This window comes from Pinus tabuliformis, chromosome 4_2 (assembly GCF_031772625.1).
Source record: "Pinus tabuliformis cultivar Carrire ecotype Pingquan chromosome 4_2, CPIR1, whole genome shotgun sequence".
Classification (NCBI taxonomy): Eukaryota; Viridiplantae; Streptophyta; class Pinopsida; order Pinales; family Pinaceae; genus Pinus; species Pinus tabuliformis.
The window spans coordinates 790,514,782-790,530,313 of NC_142304.1; positions in this window are offsets into that span (position 1 = coordinate 790,514,782).

Genomic DNA, 15,532 nt, shown 5'->3' on the forward strand with positions numbered 1-15,532 from the left:
CATCAATGATTTGCTTCCCTTTGTCATTCCCCTTGTCAGGTTCTAACTCAAAGTTGGAACATGCATCTGATTCAAAAGCCTTAAGCTCTGCCACCAGTGACTTCTTGGACCGAAAGTCACTTGTGTTGTGAGTGGAGCACTTATGGAACTCACACTATTTTCCCATGTCCTTCTTTGTCTTCAGGGTGTTTTTCTTTCCTTGCTTCTTCGACGAGTTATCCTAGGTCACCCTGCCTTAGTTTTGTCTTTTACTCTGCGGTATGGGGGTGCCTTTCCCTTGCTTCATATTCACATATCCAAAGTATCACTTCTTTTGTTTAAACTTCTGCTCAATCTTGACAGTGTATTGGTATGTTGTGCCAAGAAAAGAGATGTACATGAACTCCATATCATCCTAGATATATCCACGTAGACAGCTATGGTACTTGAGTACCAAATGTCACTAATAATCATTGATACCTAACTTCATGCGAAGGGTAAGACAAAAATTGGTAAACTCCGACACGTCTTGGTCCCTTTCCTGCCATAGTATGGTCCACTTTATGTATTTATCCTCATAGCTCCCGACAGGGTAGAACTGCTCCTTTGATGGCATCCTAAAATGAATTCCAAGTGGGTGCAACTGAAAATAATGAGGGTGTACTTTCGTCCTTCTTCTCACAACAGGTTTCCCACTAGTCCTTGACATGGGGGGCAACTTTAAGAAGTCCAAAAGTAATATTTTCCTAGTTGGAAAAATCATGAACATAAAAATATCCATCTAGCATATTTAACCATTTATCTATGACATCCACATCTATCTTATGTTCAAATATGGGGATGTCAAAGTTAACTTGTACCTTAAAGGTTGTGGGGCTGTTAGAGTGGTTGCTTGAAAACAATGCGTCGCCTTTGGGTAGCCACTGAAGGATCTAGTCAAAGTTGTCCTTCATTGCATTCCTCTATCACTCGAGGGTTTCTTCGAGAAAGATTTTGAAAGGATATCCTACCCCCTCATCTTTCTTCTCTTCAGCCATGGCAGGCCATCTAGATTGTTGAGGCTGGTCTTGCAAATGTTTGACTAGTTCGAGCCCTAACTGCTTATATCCCGACCTTGTTGGGGACATGCAAAGAAAAATAAAGAAAGAGAAGACCACTATGATACCATCGATTTGAACTTAAACAAGAACACAACAAATCACAATTTAAAATAACCATAAATATAGAGATGTAGAGAAAATAACACTTCATTTCATTAATAGCAAATACTAAAATATTCTTACAAACAAAATGGAAATAAACTAGCTCAGGCAATGGTTGCTTACCTTTGAGAAGAGATGTGGCGGCTACATGCCTCCCAACTTTGTTACAATTATTCTCAAGGGACTATTTAATATTAAAAAACAAGGGAAAACCCTAAACAACCAAACCCTAACCCCAAGAGATGGAATGCTAATAGTTTGTAGGTCCCGTTGGGCTTATATAGGCAACCAACTTCCTGGGATCGTAACTTGGTCATATTATCTCCGTTTGGAGCATACGATACCTTGTTGGAAAGGTCTATCTAAGTACTACAATATTTACAACCATAAAGCTATAGTATTGTTTTTGACCTAAAAACAGGGGTCAAAACTGCTTCGGAAGTTCATGACCCAAAACTGCTAAAATAGTAAATGTTGCAATAAACAACGAAACAGATGAAACTGACTGGAGGTCGAGGTGGAATAGGTAGGTGACCACCACTATCCACCTGGATTAGTCCTCCCTCCTAAGGAAGAAATGGTCCCCATTGTGTGCAAAGCCTCCATGAGGTGAGGAAATTTATGTTGAACCTAATCCTTGGTGAACCACTTGCCTTAGTGAAGGAGTTGGATTACTTTGAAAACTTGATATAGGTGGATCCTATGTTGGTGAGTGTTGTTTATCTATGTGTCCATGATGTGATCAATTGTGTTATGTTCCATGCAATCTGGGTTTAGCTCTATTGGTGTGATTTGTTCTACAATGTTGGATGTGTCCAGCAATGGTGGAAAGTATGGGCAAAGGCAGTCCACATTGAACACTGGGTGCAAATCAAGGAACGATGGAATGATGAGCTTTAAGGAACTTTCCCCTATAGCCTTCATGATGGTGTATATCCCATATCAGAGTGGGAAAAGCTTGTGGTGGGGTCTAGTGGGGAACTCCTTCTGCAAATGTAGCCAAACTTAGTCGCCCAGCTAGAATTTGTGTGGCACCTGATGCTGATCATGGCACTTCTTTTACTTCGTATTGGATTTGTCCAATATATCATGGACCTAATAGTGGATGTGTTGAATGCACTCAACGAATCTATTAGCCCTGTCAGCTTTGGACTGTACATGAGCCAAACTTTATAGAGTAGCTGCAAATGTTACGGTCACCTCAATGTGACATAATGGCTAAAATCTATGATGAGCCTTGATATTGCAACAAGAATGTTGCAACTCCCAAGGCTATCAACTTTAATTATCAACCCAGGGTTCATACAAACTTAAGAGGTATTAACATTATATGTATAGCATACAATGTGTCCTTCCTTTGTTGTCATGATGTAATGGAGTGCATGTATTGAAGTCAAATCCTAAACTAATTGCAGAAAATGAAATGCTCGAAATGGAAACCTTAACCCATTGCAAGAAAGAAAATACAAGGAAAGAAACCTATTCTAATTGCATAAATATAATGAAATAAATGTAAAATATTACATTTAAAATAGTTTAGATCAATTAACAGAATTCATTGGAGGTGGCAATCAAGAAAATCATCATTGTATTATCCAATCCATAAATCTGTCCATTAACACAAATTTTTGAAATGTTTTGTATTGGTAAAAAGGAAAATCCTAAGCAGTCTTTAGTCTTCCATAATAATTTATTTAAATCCCAGGGGTCATGATTCAACCATAAGGGACCAAAACCAAGCTTCTTGAGTGAATTTGGGCAAGTAAATGCATGTTGGAAGGCTATTACTGGAAACTACAAGATGTTATAGATTTACTACAGGAAGTTATAAGTCATATAATGATCGAGAAAATCAAATCCAAATTGGATGAGAATATTTTTTTTATTGACTAGGATGTCTTAGGTCTCCATTCCAAGTGGAATCACTCAAAAATACCTCTGTTAACCCATGCTAAAAAATAGCAGAAAAATTACTAGTATAAAATCTAGAAATTCAAGAACTAGTGGGCTAGTAAATCTATCAAATGACTAACCTAATCAAGTGAAAATGCAATGGGGTAATTTTTGTTATTAACTGTATTTTTTTTGTGATCTAATGAAAGTGGAACCAACTCGATTGAAGCTCTTTAGCATGATCCAAAAAATAGCTGAAATTTACTGTTCTTTGCCACAAAGGAGTTCCAAAAATCTAGATTTGGGAATAAGAAAACTAATCCAAGTAGATGAATGATTAATATGATCTTCAAAAGCTTTTACAAAGATAAAATGATGCTTGTGATCATGAAAAATAACTTATATCAACCATTTAACCCAATCCTACAAGAAGAAATCATTAATACTAAATGGAGAAATAGAAAGAAACAAGAATAAGAGATGCATGTGAATAAGCAGTAAAAAGAAGAAAAGAAAGGGCTCTAAGGCTCTTCGTATGGCCAAGCCCAAGGAAAATCAGAGTCCTATGAAGGAGACCAATATCTAGAAGCTGAACATGTCACCAATATTAATTATTTCCATCAATACAATTACACCCCTGCAAGAAATTACAATGGAGCTGCAAAAATACAAGTTCTCTCCACAAGAAGACTAACAAAAATCCACCTCTAGAGGTAAATTTGACTTGTTACTTATAAAAAATGATTAGGAATAATTCTCCAGGAAAGAAGGAATATCTCCCCGCCAAAATCCCTTGATTAGTGGATTTGGTTCGTAATGCTAGGAATCTGCATTAAATGGAATGGAACACATTCCTATATTTTCTCAATCATTGGAGTTCCACAATCTATGCCATAATTCCATAGTATCTTGTTGATTTATTATTTAATATTGATCCTCCTGTATTAGGGAGAAAGTCCCTAAATTATCTCCTCCTCCAAATCTTTATAATCTGCCCAATATTCTCATAATATTCAACAAAAATAAATAATATTAGGCACAAATATGCAATTATTCATAAACCTTCCTAATGAACATATTAAAATTAAAAATACATTATCTAATGCAAAAAGAGAGGTTTAGTGTGCTGAAGGATGGTCAGAAGGGTCTTAATTTATGTTTAATTTAGAGGCATGGGCCTTATATTATGTCTAATTTAGGGGCTCATCATACCCCTGCTGAAAGTGTTGCTCATCCTCTCAGCAACTTAGTGACCTCATTGTGCCTTATTCATGGCCCTGGTGGCCTTTTTCTTGTGCATTTTTCAGTCCTTTCTCTTAAGAATCTTGGAAGTAAGTTCTGCAAGGAAAAGCATAAAGATGTAGTTGTTCTGATCATGATTGTTTAATAGTATTTCAAGCAAAAAAGACATAACTTTTCCCTTTGCAAGTGAAATTTGTTGGCTTGTAGATTCATTTCATTCATATCCTCTCCCTTGAAACCTTCATTCCATTTTCACTCATTTTTCCGAAACTGTTTGTGCATAGAAAAAAAATCACAATTTTCTTGAGACCATTAACCTGCTTTCTTCCCCTTATTCAACATGGGTTCTTGAATATTTTTCAGTTTGGCAAGGTCCTCCACATCCTTTTCCAACCTTCTGCTACCCTTTTCCACCATTTGGAAACCTCTGAAACCTTCAAAATGCCTTTATATGTGAACTAGAACATCCTGTAGTAATTCCTATAAAAGCTACAGGAAACCTTGCAGCGGTTCTTGTTGTGCTATAGGAAACCCTGTTTAAATCTGTTTTTGTTGGGTCCCTATAATACTAGTGATTACCCCATTACTATTGTAGTTATACCCCTTATTTATATTGTTGTGCCCCTATTACCCCCATATTGTTATTTCTGTGCCCCATAGAATCCCTCTATTGTTATTTTTGTGGCTTTATATTATTATTGTTAGGTCGGCTGGATTACATGGTGACTCTTTAGACTCCTATATATAGAAAGGAGGTTTTGTCATTTGTATCATCCAAGAATTGTTCATTTATGTAATGTAAAGGAGGTTGCCCCCTCGAAGAGGCTGAATTCTAAGTCGTGGATCTCTCTTTTCTATCTTTTTGTGAGCTGGTTTCATAACATTTGGTATCAGAGCTTTGGATTCTAGGGTTTCGCTGCTCCAAATAGGTCATCGTGGCATTTTCGCTATAACTTTTTTTCTGTAACGTTTCAGAAGTCGCAAAAAAAACCCATTTGAGAAGAATTGGTGCTGAACTTTGGGTCTGAATTTCAGAGCTTTTAGCGTGATAGTTTCGGAGATATGATCTGAGGAATTTGGCCTTTTTGCAGACTCCTGAATTACATTCAAAACAGGTGACTTGGGGAAAATCGTCATAACTCTCTCTCTGAGGATCGGATTGAAATTTTGTAAAAAGGTACAGAAAGAGGACGGACTATAGCTTGTTTTGGGTGAGCTTTAGATTCAAAGGTTGAAACAGTGACTCGTGGCACGTCGTACAAGTTCGCTCTACTGAACCAGTCTAAAAGCAAGTCACTGTGGGAGATTTCACATAACTCTTCCTTGGAGAATCCAATTTGGCTCAGACTTGTGGCATTGGAAAGAGGACGCAGAAGGCTACTACAGATAGAAATTTCAGAACTGGATGATCCGAAATTACAGAGATACATCAGATTCAATATCAGGCTTCTATAAAGTGAAAAAAGGTGTGTAGTTTTTTTAAATTTTTTTGTAAGCTTGGTTTAACGGAATTCAAAGGGCATAGTAAAGCATTATTATCGGTAACTGATGCCCCGAGGAAAGAAAATGCAAACACCTAGTAAGGAACCTGAAAGCTCTAGCATGACTCATGAAGAAGAGGAAGAAATGCTACATGATATATCAAAATTACAAGAACAAGTGCAACAAATGTCACGCTCACAAAAGCTAACAGAAGCTAAGATAAGTGGCGTGGAATCTAAGATAAATGACATGGAATCTAAGGTAAATGGCGTGGAATCTAAGATAAAGGGCATGGAAGCTAAGATGGATGGCATGGAAGCTAAGATGGATGGCATGGAAGTTAAGATGGATGGCAGGAAGCTAAGGTGAATGCATGGACGCTAAAATTGATGGCATGGATGATAAGATGGATGAATTGAAGAAGTTGCTACAAGAAAGTCACTAATGGTGAAAAGGTAGTAAAGGAAACTCATGATGAGAACAAAAGAAATGTTAATCATGATTCCATAGACTCTAATGTTGGATCGAAGACTCACCATGTTCCAAAAATCGATATGAGGAAGTTTGATGGCAAGGATCCCGCCACATGGATATTACAGATGGAGCAATTCTTCGATCTCAATAATGTGCAAAACACACAAAAGGTACGTATGGCAACTTTATATTTGGAACCAAATCAGTTTGTATGGTATCAATGGCTTTGTTCTCGTAAACAATTTATCACTTGGGCAATTTTTACGGAAGAATTGATAGCACATTATGAGGATACAAAAAGCAACACTTTTTTTAGCCAATTGATAAGTCTCAAACAAAAGGGTTCAATAATGGAGCACATTGAGGAGTTCCAAAAATTGAACATAAGGGTAAAAGATATTCCAGAGGAGCATAGGATTGATGTGTTCATAGGGTCTTTAAAGGATAATATCCAACATGATGTGCGCCTTTGGGAACCTGATTCATTAGAGAAGGCATTCAGGTTAGCAAGAAAAATGGAAAGCAAAATTATGGCAACTAGGAAGCATACCATTCACAACTATAAAGACGGAAGTGTTGTTGCCCATAGTCTTCCACAACCTACAAGGTTGACACCACAACAATTGGAAGAAAAAAGAGCAAAAGGGCTTTGTTACAATTGTGATAGCAAATACACAAAAGGTCATAAGTGTGCTGAGAAGAAATTATTCTACATAGATTGTGAAGAGGAAGAAGAAAAGGAGCAAGAAAGGTCAAAAGAAGAGGATATATTCCAGGAACAAAGCCTAGATGAAGAACAAATAAATCCGACCATATCTTGTAATGCATTGGCGGGAATTACCACTCCTCAAACCATCAAGATAGAAGGACAAATCAAGAAAAAAAGGTAATAGTGTTGATTGATTCAGGAAGCACCCACAATTTTATTCATTGTAGGGTAGCAAAAGAATTGAATTGCTTCCTATATCCAGCACCAGAGTGTCAAGTGATGATTGCAAATGGAGGAACAATAAATTGCTCTGGAAAGTGCCATAATATCAAGCTATCCATGGGAGAATATGTATTGACTAGCCCAATGCTTTCCATTCCAATGGGAGGTGCTGATGTTGTACTAGGAGTCCAATGGCTACAATCCTTGGGTACAATAGCTTTTAATTTTCAAGAACTTTTCATCAAATTTTCTTCGGAAGGAAAGGAAGTTGAATTAAGGGGTATTGCAGGGAAACCAGGAAAGATAATCAGCTCTAATGGTATGACAAAGCTTCTAAAAAAGGAGCAAAGAGGTGTAATTGCACAATTATGTTCGCTAGATGTTTCCACATTGGAATCATCTATTTCTCCAGATCTCCAAAAAGTCTTGGACAATCATTCCAAGGTATTTGAGACTCCCAAGGGTCTCCCACCTATGCGTGATCATGATCATGCTATTCATCTGATTCCAGGAAGTGTTCCTCCAAACATCAGGCCGTACAGATATCCCTATGTCCAAAAAAGTGAAATTGAACGTATGGTTGCAGAAATGCTAGAGGCTGGTATAATTCAACCGAGTCAAAGTTCTTTCTCAGCTCCAGTAGTATTGGTGCACAAGAAGGATGGATCATGGCGCATGTGTCCAGATTATAGGGAGCTCAACAAGCTCACTATTAAAGATAAGTTCCCCATTCCTGTTATTGATGAATTACTGGATGAATTGCATGGATCAATTTACTTCACCAAGTTGGATCTTCGTTCGGGATATCATCAAATCAGAATGAAGATTGAAGACATTCCAAAAACGGCATTTAGAACTCATGAGGGTCATTATGAATTTTTGGTCATGCCTTTTGGCCTTACCAATGCACCTTCAACATTTCAAGGTTTGATGAATTCAATTTTCAAACCATTCCTTAGAAAATTTGTGTTAGTATTTTTTGATGATATACTAATCTACAGCAAGTCTTGGAAGGATCATGTTGAACATGTTGACAGGGTGCTACAACTATTGGAGGAGAAACAATTATATGCAAAAAGATCCAAATGTTTCTTTGGAGTCCAGGAGGTGGAATATTTGGGTCATATTGTATCTCATGAAGGAGTTAAGGTAGACCCTAGCAAAATTAAAGCCATTAAGGAATGGAAAATCCCCACATCCATAAAGCATCTGCGAGGATTTCTTGGGTTGACAGGGTATTATCGCAAGTTTGTTAAGAATTATGGGAGAATAGCAGCACCTCTAACAACATTATTGAAGAAAGATTCATTTTCATGGACTCCGGAAGCAACAAAGGCCTTTGAACATCTTAAAGAGGCAATGTGCCAAGCACCGGTCTTAGCTACACCGGACTTCACAAAAACCTTTATTGTGGAATGTGATGCTTCAGGAAATGGAATTGGTGCTGTTCTAATGCAAGATGAAAGACCCATTGCTTTTGAAAGTCGTCCAATCAAGGGAAAGTTTTTAAGCAAAGCTATTTATGAGAAGGAAATGTTGGCAATACTCCATGCACTTAAGAAATGGCGACCCTACCTAATGGGAAGACACTTCAAGGTAAAAACGGATCATGATAGCCTTAAATACTTTTTAGAACAAAGATTATCCTCTGAAGAGCAACAAAAGTGGGTCACAAAGATGTTGGGTTATGACTTTGAAATCATCTACAAAAAAGGGAAGCAAAATGTGGTGGCAGATGCACTCTCAAGAAAGGATGAGGATGTGGAAGCATTGTTGTGTGCCATTTCTATTATCCAACCAGATTGGATAAACGAAGCAAGGGAGGAATGGAAGAATGACGAAGAAGTGTGGGCACTTATTCGAAAGCTACAACAAGATTCCAGTACTTCTGATACATTTAGCTGGAAAAATGATTCGTTATGGTACAAAGATCGCTTATACCTCTGTAAGAATTCCCAGCTAAAACAAAAGATTCTTATGGAATTGCACACTTCTCCCTTAGGAGGGCACTCAGGATTTTTAAAAACTTACCACAGGGTTAAGAAGGAATTTTTTTGGGATGGCCTTAAATCAGATATTCAAAAGTTTGTGGCAAAATGTTTGGTTTGCCAGCAAAATAAAGTTGAAACAATTAAGACACCGGGTCTATTACAACCTTTATCCATTCCAAGCCAACGTTGGGAGGAGGTTTCAATGGATTTTATCACAGGTTTACCCAAGTCTGAGGGAAAGAGTGTCATCATGGTGGTAGTTGACAGACTTACCAAGTATGCACACTTTTGTGCATTATCACATCCATTTAAAGCCAGTACAGTTTCTACTGCATTTATGGAAACAGTTCAAAAGCTACATGGAAACCCAAAGATTATTGTAAGTGACAGAGATCCCATTTTCACTGGAAATTTTTGGACAGAATTATTTTCTTGTCTTGGTACTCAGTTAGCTCATAGCTCATCTTATCATCCTCAATCTGATGGGCAAACTGAGATAGTAAACAAATGTTTGGAAGGATATCTTCGTTGCTTTGTATCTGATAAACAGACACAATGGGTCAAATGGTTGCCTCTGGCTGAATGGTGGTATAACACTTCCTTCCATACAGCAACAAAAATGACCCCATTTATGGCACTTTATGGGTATCAACCACCATCCATCACATCATATTTAAGAGAAAATTCTAAGGTTCAGGCAGTGGAACATCACATCGAACATCAACAACAAGTCCTCCAACTCTTAAAGGATAACCTCGTGTTGGCACAAAATAGAATGAAACAACAGGCAGATCAACATCGCAGTGAAAGAAGTTTTGATGTAGGTGATTGGGTATTCCTACGGCTACAACCATATAAGCAAATGTCCCTAAAGCAAGCTAAGAAGGATAATAAATTATCACCAAAGTATTATGGTCCATACAAGGTGTTGCAAAAGATTGGTACTATGGCATACAAATTGGAGCTTCCTGCAGCTTCTCGATTGCACCCAGTTTTCCATGTTTCATGTTTAAAGAAGGTTATAGGTGACAAGCTCCCAATTCAAACAATATTGCCAGAACTTGATGAGGAAGGAAAAATTATATTGGAACCGGAAGCAGTCACAGAAACAAGAACTCGACAGCTACGAAATCGATCAATTTCAGAGTATCTTATCAAGTGGAAGAACTTATCCGCTGAAGATTCCACATGGGAGGATGAGAATTTTATGCAGAAGTATCCAGAACTACTCAAGCGTTGAGGACAACACTTTTTTGAAGGAGAGGGGCATGTTGGGTCCCTATAATACTAGTGATTACCCCATTACTATTGTAGTTATACCCCTTATTTATATTGTTGTGCCCCTATTACCCCCATATTGTTATTTCTGTGCCCCATAGAATCCCTCTATTGTTATTTTTGTGGCTTTATATTATTATTGTTAGGTCGGCTGGATTATATGTGACTCCTTAGACTCCTATATATAGAAAGGAGGTTTTGTCATTTGTATCATCCAAGAATTGTTCATTTATGTAATGTAAAGGAGGTTGCCCCCTCGAAGAGGCTGAATTCTAAGTCGTGGATCTCTCTTTTCTATCTTTTTGTGAGCTGGTTTCATAACAGTTTTGAGCAGAAATGGTAGTATGAACGTAGGGTAGGCCCTTAGCTTGACTTACATTCCTTTATCCCATTTCTATAACATATTTTAAGCCTTAGACAAAAGCTAGAAAGAGAATAGAGACATCTTGGAAAACCTCTTTTCATAACTGTAGTTTTTCTATTTGATGGTCAATACCTTATTTCCTTTTATTGTCTTCTTCTTCTCTTTTGTGGCCTAGATGATTGCCAAATGGCCTTGGATTTCTCTGTTTTGATTAGGTCTCTCTTAGGCATTGCCATTTTGGGTTTTAGCATAATTTTTTCCTTTCTTCCTTCTTGTAGCAACATTCTGCCTTCCAGTAGCAGTCATTCCTCCTCTTTCAGGGTCTTCTAACTATATGGGAGTGATCAGAACTGATGTAGAGGGCTTGGAGGATGATGCTAGGGCTCAAAGGGAGTAGTGTAGGTTTGAGAAAATGGAGAGGATGCTCTGTTTGTTTTTTTTTTTTTCAAGAAATTTTTAGGGTGAGACAGAGTGTAGGGTTTGTTCTTGAAAAATATCATTGTTTTCTTATGAAATGGGATGGATGAATGATGGATTGATATTGGATATGAAGTGGATGGAGGGACTGGAGTGTTGTGGTGACTTGGCCTTTGCAGATTTTTTTTCTTTTAACTATTTTCCCCATTCCTCAAAATGATCACCATTCATAATTTGGCCTTTCCACATTGCATGAGTGAAGGAGTGAGATGCAATGAACTAATTGAATACAATTGAGACTGATGATCCATCCTTAGCTTATAAAACCTCATCTCTCACGCATTGACAACAAATTTATAACTATAATATGCTCAAGAGAAGAGGTCAAGAATATTGCATATCTATGCCTACCTGATGGTTGTTGGAGAGGCATGCATACTACTTCTGAGTTGATAATCGATATTTTCTTCCCTAGACGTGCTAAGTTTCTTTGCTTGCTTCTGCATAGGTCTTCATAGCTTGCCGATTCTTTGACTGATAACGTTGTTGTGTGAAATTTTCTTTCAAGTGTTCAATATTTTGCTGGTGGAGTGGATGGATTGCTTCCTAAGGAGGGTGTTCCCCCTTTTCAATCTTCAGAATTGGGTTCATGTTGCTCAAGGTGGCTAGATCTTCTGCTGTGTGAGTGAAAAAATAATTGATGCTGAAATCTGTTGTAACTGTGCAAATTTCTTACAGGAGGAATCCTCTTCATGTATACTTCATTTAATTCCTCTTTGAGACCTCATTGATGCATGTGGGAATTATGTAAAGTCATAAGAGGTATAAGGAAATGGTTAAAAACATCAAGAGGTGGTGTAGGTGGTGGAAAAGCTGATGACATTTTTATTTTTTTCCATGTAAGGGAAAGTGGAATTTGAAGATGGATTTTGGTTAGATGGAGTGGATGAGTGATGAAAGTGGTGTTGGGGGACGTATATCAACCTTCCCTAAATAGTAAATTACCTTTTGACCCATTTCTCCAATAATATTTCCTCTTGTAGCTTCTTCTCGACCATCCTCTAGTACTACAGGATCTTCCTGTAGTAATTCATGACAACCTCTTGTACCAGACTTGTTTTGTCCATATCTCCCACACGGTAGACTGGATTGACCTGAAATTTTCTGAGCATGTTTCCATCATCCTTATGCACCTCCCCATAAAAAAAATTTGGTCAATGGATGCACAAATATCGAGAAAATTCAAAAAAATTTGTAGGTGATGGAGGCTGATTTATAAAAAATTATGCACTGGAATTTGCTGAAATCACTTGAGCATGCTACCATTATCCATAGGCATCTGCACCTGAAACAACATGGAAAATGGATGTAGAGTTTTCAAGATATGACAAAAATAAATTTCTACTCTATGTATTGCTATTTCCTGTAGTAAAACAGAGCATTCCTGTAGCTTTTTAGGGCAACAAGGAAAATGAGTGGTAAAAGTTTGGGAATGATGAGTGCATGGTGGAAATAGATGAGGGTGATGGATTTGCATGGCCTTTGCCCTTCTGGAGAATTTGAGCGAAGGAGGAGAAAGTCCAAGTTTGACTTCCTTTGACTAGAATTTTAACCAATTTTTTTTTCTTTGGTGCCTACTTGTTTTTGTTGCTTGTAGATGTTGGAGAGAATCTACATTCATCAGAGAGATACATGGAGCAAAGATTTTTTATTTTTTCTTTTTTTTTTTTCTTCTAGGCCTACTGGCCGCCTCGATGAGGTTTTCAACTAGTAGGTCTGCCTAGGCGCCTCAAAGGAGGTTTTCACCTAAGATCTTTTTTTTTTCTCTTTTTTATTTTCTTCCCAACCCATTTACCAACTCATGGAGGTTTTCAATCAACAAGCCAATCTCAGGCACCTCAAAGGAGGTTTTCACTTGAGATTTTTACTTTTTTCTTCTTATTTTTCATTCTTCATTTTTTTTTATTTTTTTTGTTTTACCCTACTCTACTTGACAAACAAAATCACTTTCAAGTATAAGAATACTTCCAATGGAGCCATGTGCACATCAACATGACAAATAAATCGATGTGTAGGCTTGACATATATGCTTTGACATGTATCTAAATTTAAGAGATCAAATGATTTAACTTTGATGATATCAAGCAAAGTTGAAGAAGAGAGTGTTGATGCAATTTAGTGACTGTCTGGAACCATATTTCAATATAGTTGTGATGCCCCCTGTCCACTTGCTTAGTTGGATCAACTTTGATGTCTTCTTCTTCCATGACCTTTAAATATTCCTCTTTTTATTGATTGTTCTCTTGAACACATGGAGGATTTTATGGTAACCATGAGGGAAATTTCTCAATCTCTGATTTTGTTGTCTTCTTTTCATCAAATGCAACCCATGATCCTTTAGTATTCTCATCGAATCTTCTTCTTTTGGATCTGGTCCTTCAATGATATCAAGAGAATCTCTTTTTTGCAATACTCTTCCTGAGCTATGGTGAATACTATTTAACTCAAGAGGAGATGTTTGGAAGTGTTGTACCTCAGCATTGTAAGTGGGCTAAGCTACTTCAATGTGTGGGTTTGGAAATTGTGGTATAGGTAGTTGAGTGGGAGTAAATATTTGGGATGGATGTGGTTGGGGTTGTGGTTGTGGTGGAGGTGGATGGTAGGGATAACATGGAGTTGCATATGGAAGATATTGAGCAATATATTGAGGATATTGTGGATGGCTCCCATAAGTTCCTTTGCAACCTTGTTGCTAAGATTGGTTTTGGGTAAATGGCCAATGTTGCCAAGGAAAGGGTGTGTTCCAATTACTTTGACGTGGATATGCATAACCTTGAAATTGTGAATTAGGATCTTGCATCATACTAGGTTGACTAGGCTACCATGGTCATCTTGGAGCTATATAACATAGCTGCTTCGGTGATTGAATTTCTCCATTTTCCTCTTGGTAAAATTCCTTCAACCTTGGTAATGAGGGGAAATATTTAAAATCATATGATTCTGCATGGACAACACAAATATCAACATCTTCTTTTTGCTCATTTTGTATTCTTAACATTTATACGTGTTCACTTAGATTGCTAAGAATTTTTATTTTAAAGTTATCAAGAAAATTTCCAAGTTTAGCTTGACTCGCCGATCTTGATGTTGATTTACTTCTTCCCTTCCTCTTGATATGTGTTTTCATGTTTCACAAATTTCTTCAAATGATAGTTGGTATACATCACCTTTATTCATGAGATAAAGAATATCAATCCACTCATCCCTAATTGTTATAAGTAAGAGGGTTTTTAGTGTGTCATATCCTAAATGATGTAATTTCCCCCTCTTAACACTATACATGAACCTCTCTATTAAATCCTCAATGCTCTCATTTATTTTTGATTCATTCTAAATATTTCTTCTTTAAGATCATGATCTTTATAATTTTCTAAAATTATATTTTGCATATAATTCCATGATCTTATTGAATTAGTCATTAACATCATGAACCATTTAAGAGCTCTATCCTTCAATATCACTGGAAACAATCTCAATTTTTGGGTGTTTCATAAGTAACCATAAGATCTACAAAGGATTTCAAATTCAAAGAGAAAGGTTTCTGGATCCTCTGACATTAGACCGTGAAATTTTGGAAGAAAAAATGGAGAGATGTTCTTCATGTGCACACTACCATCAGTATCTCGAATGGGAAATCTGAGAGGATCTTCCTCATTGTCAGCATCTCCATCTATTTATTCTACATTATTTGCCATCTCTTCTTCTTCTACCTACAAAAGTGAATGGTGATGTGTCTCTTATTTCCTCGGTATTGCAACAAGAATGTTGCAACTCCCAAGGCAACCAACTTTAATTATCAACCTGGGTTCATACAGACTTAAGAGGTATCGGCACTATATGTGCAACATAAAATGCATCCTTCCTTTGCTTTCATGAGGTAATTGAGTGCATGTAGTGAAGTCAAATCCTAAACTAATTGCAGAAAATGAAATGCTCGAAATGGAAACCTTAACCTATTGCAAGAAAGAACGTACAAGGAAATAAACCTATTCTAATTGCATAAATATCATGAACTAAATGTAAACCATTACATTTCAAAGAGTTTAGATCCATTAATAGAGTTCATTAGAGGTGGAAATCAAGAAAAACATTATTGTATTATCCAATCCATAAATCTGTCCATTAGCACAAATTGTTGAAATGTTTTGCATGGGTAAAAAGGAAAATCCTAAGCGGTCCTTAGTATTCCATAATAATTGATTTAAATTCTAGGGGTCAT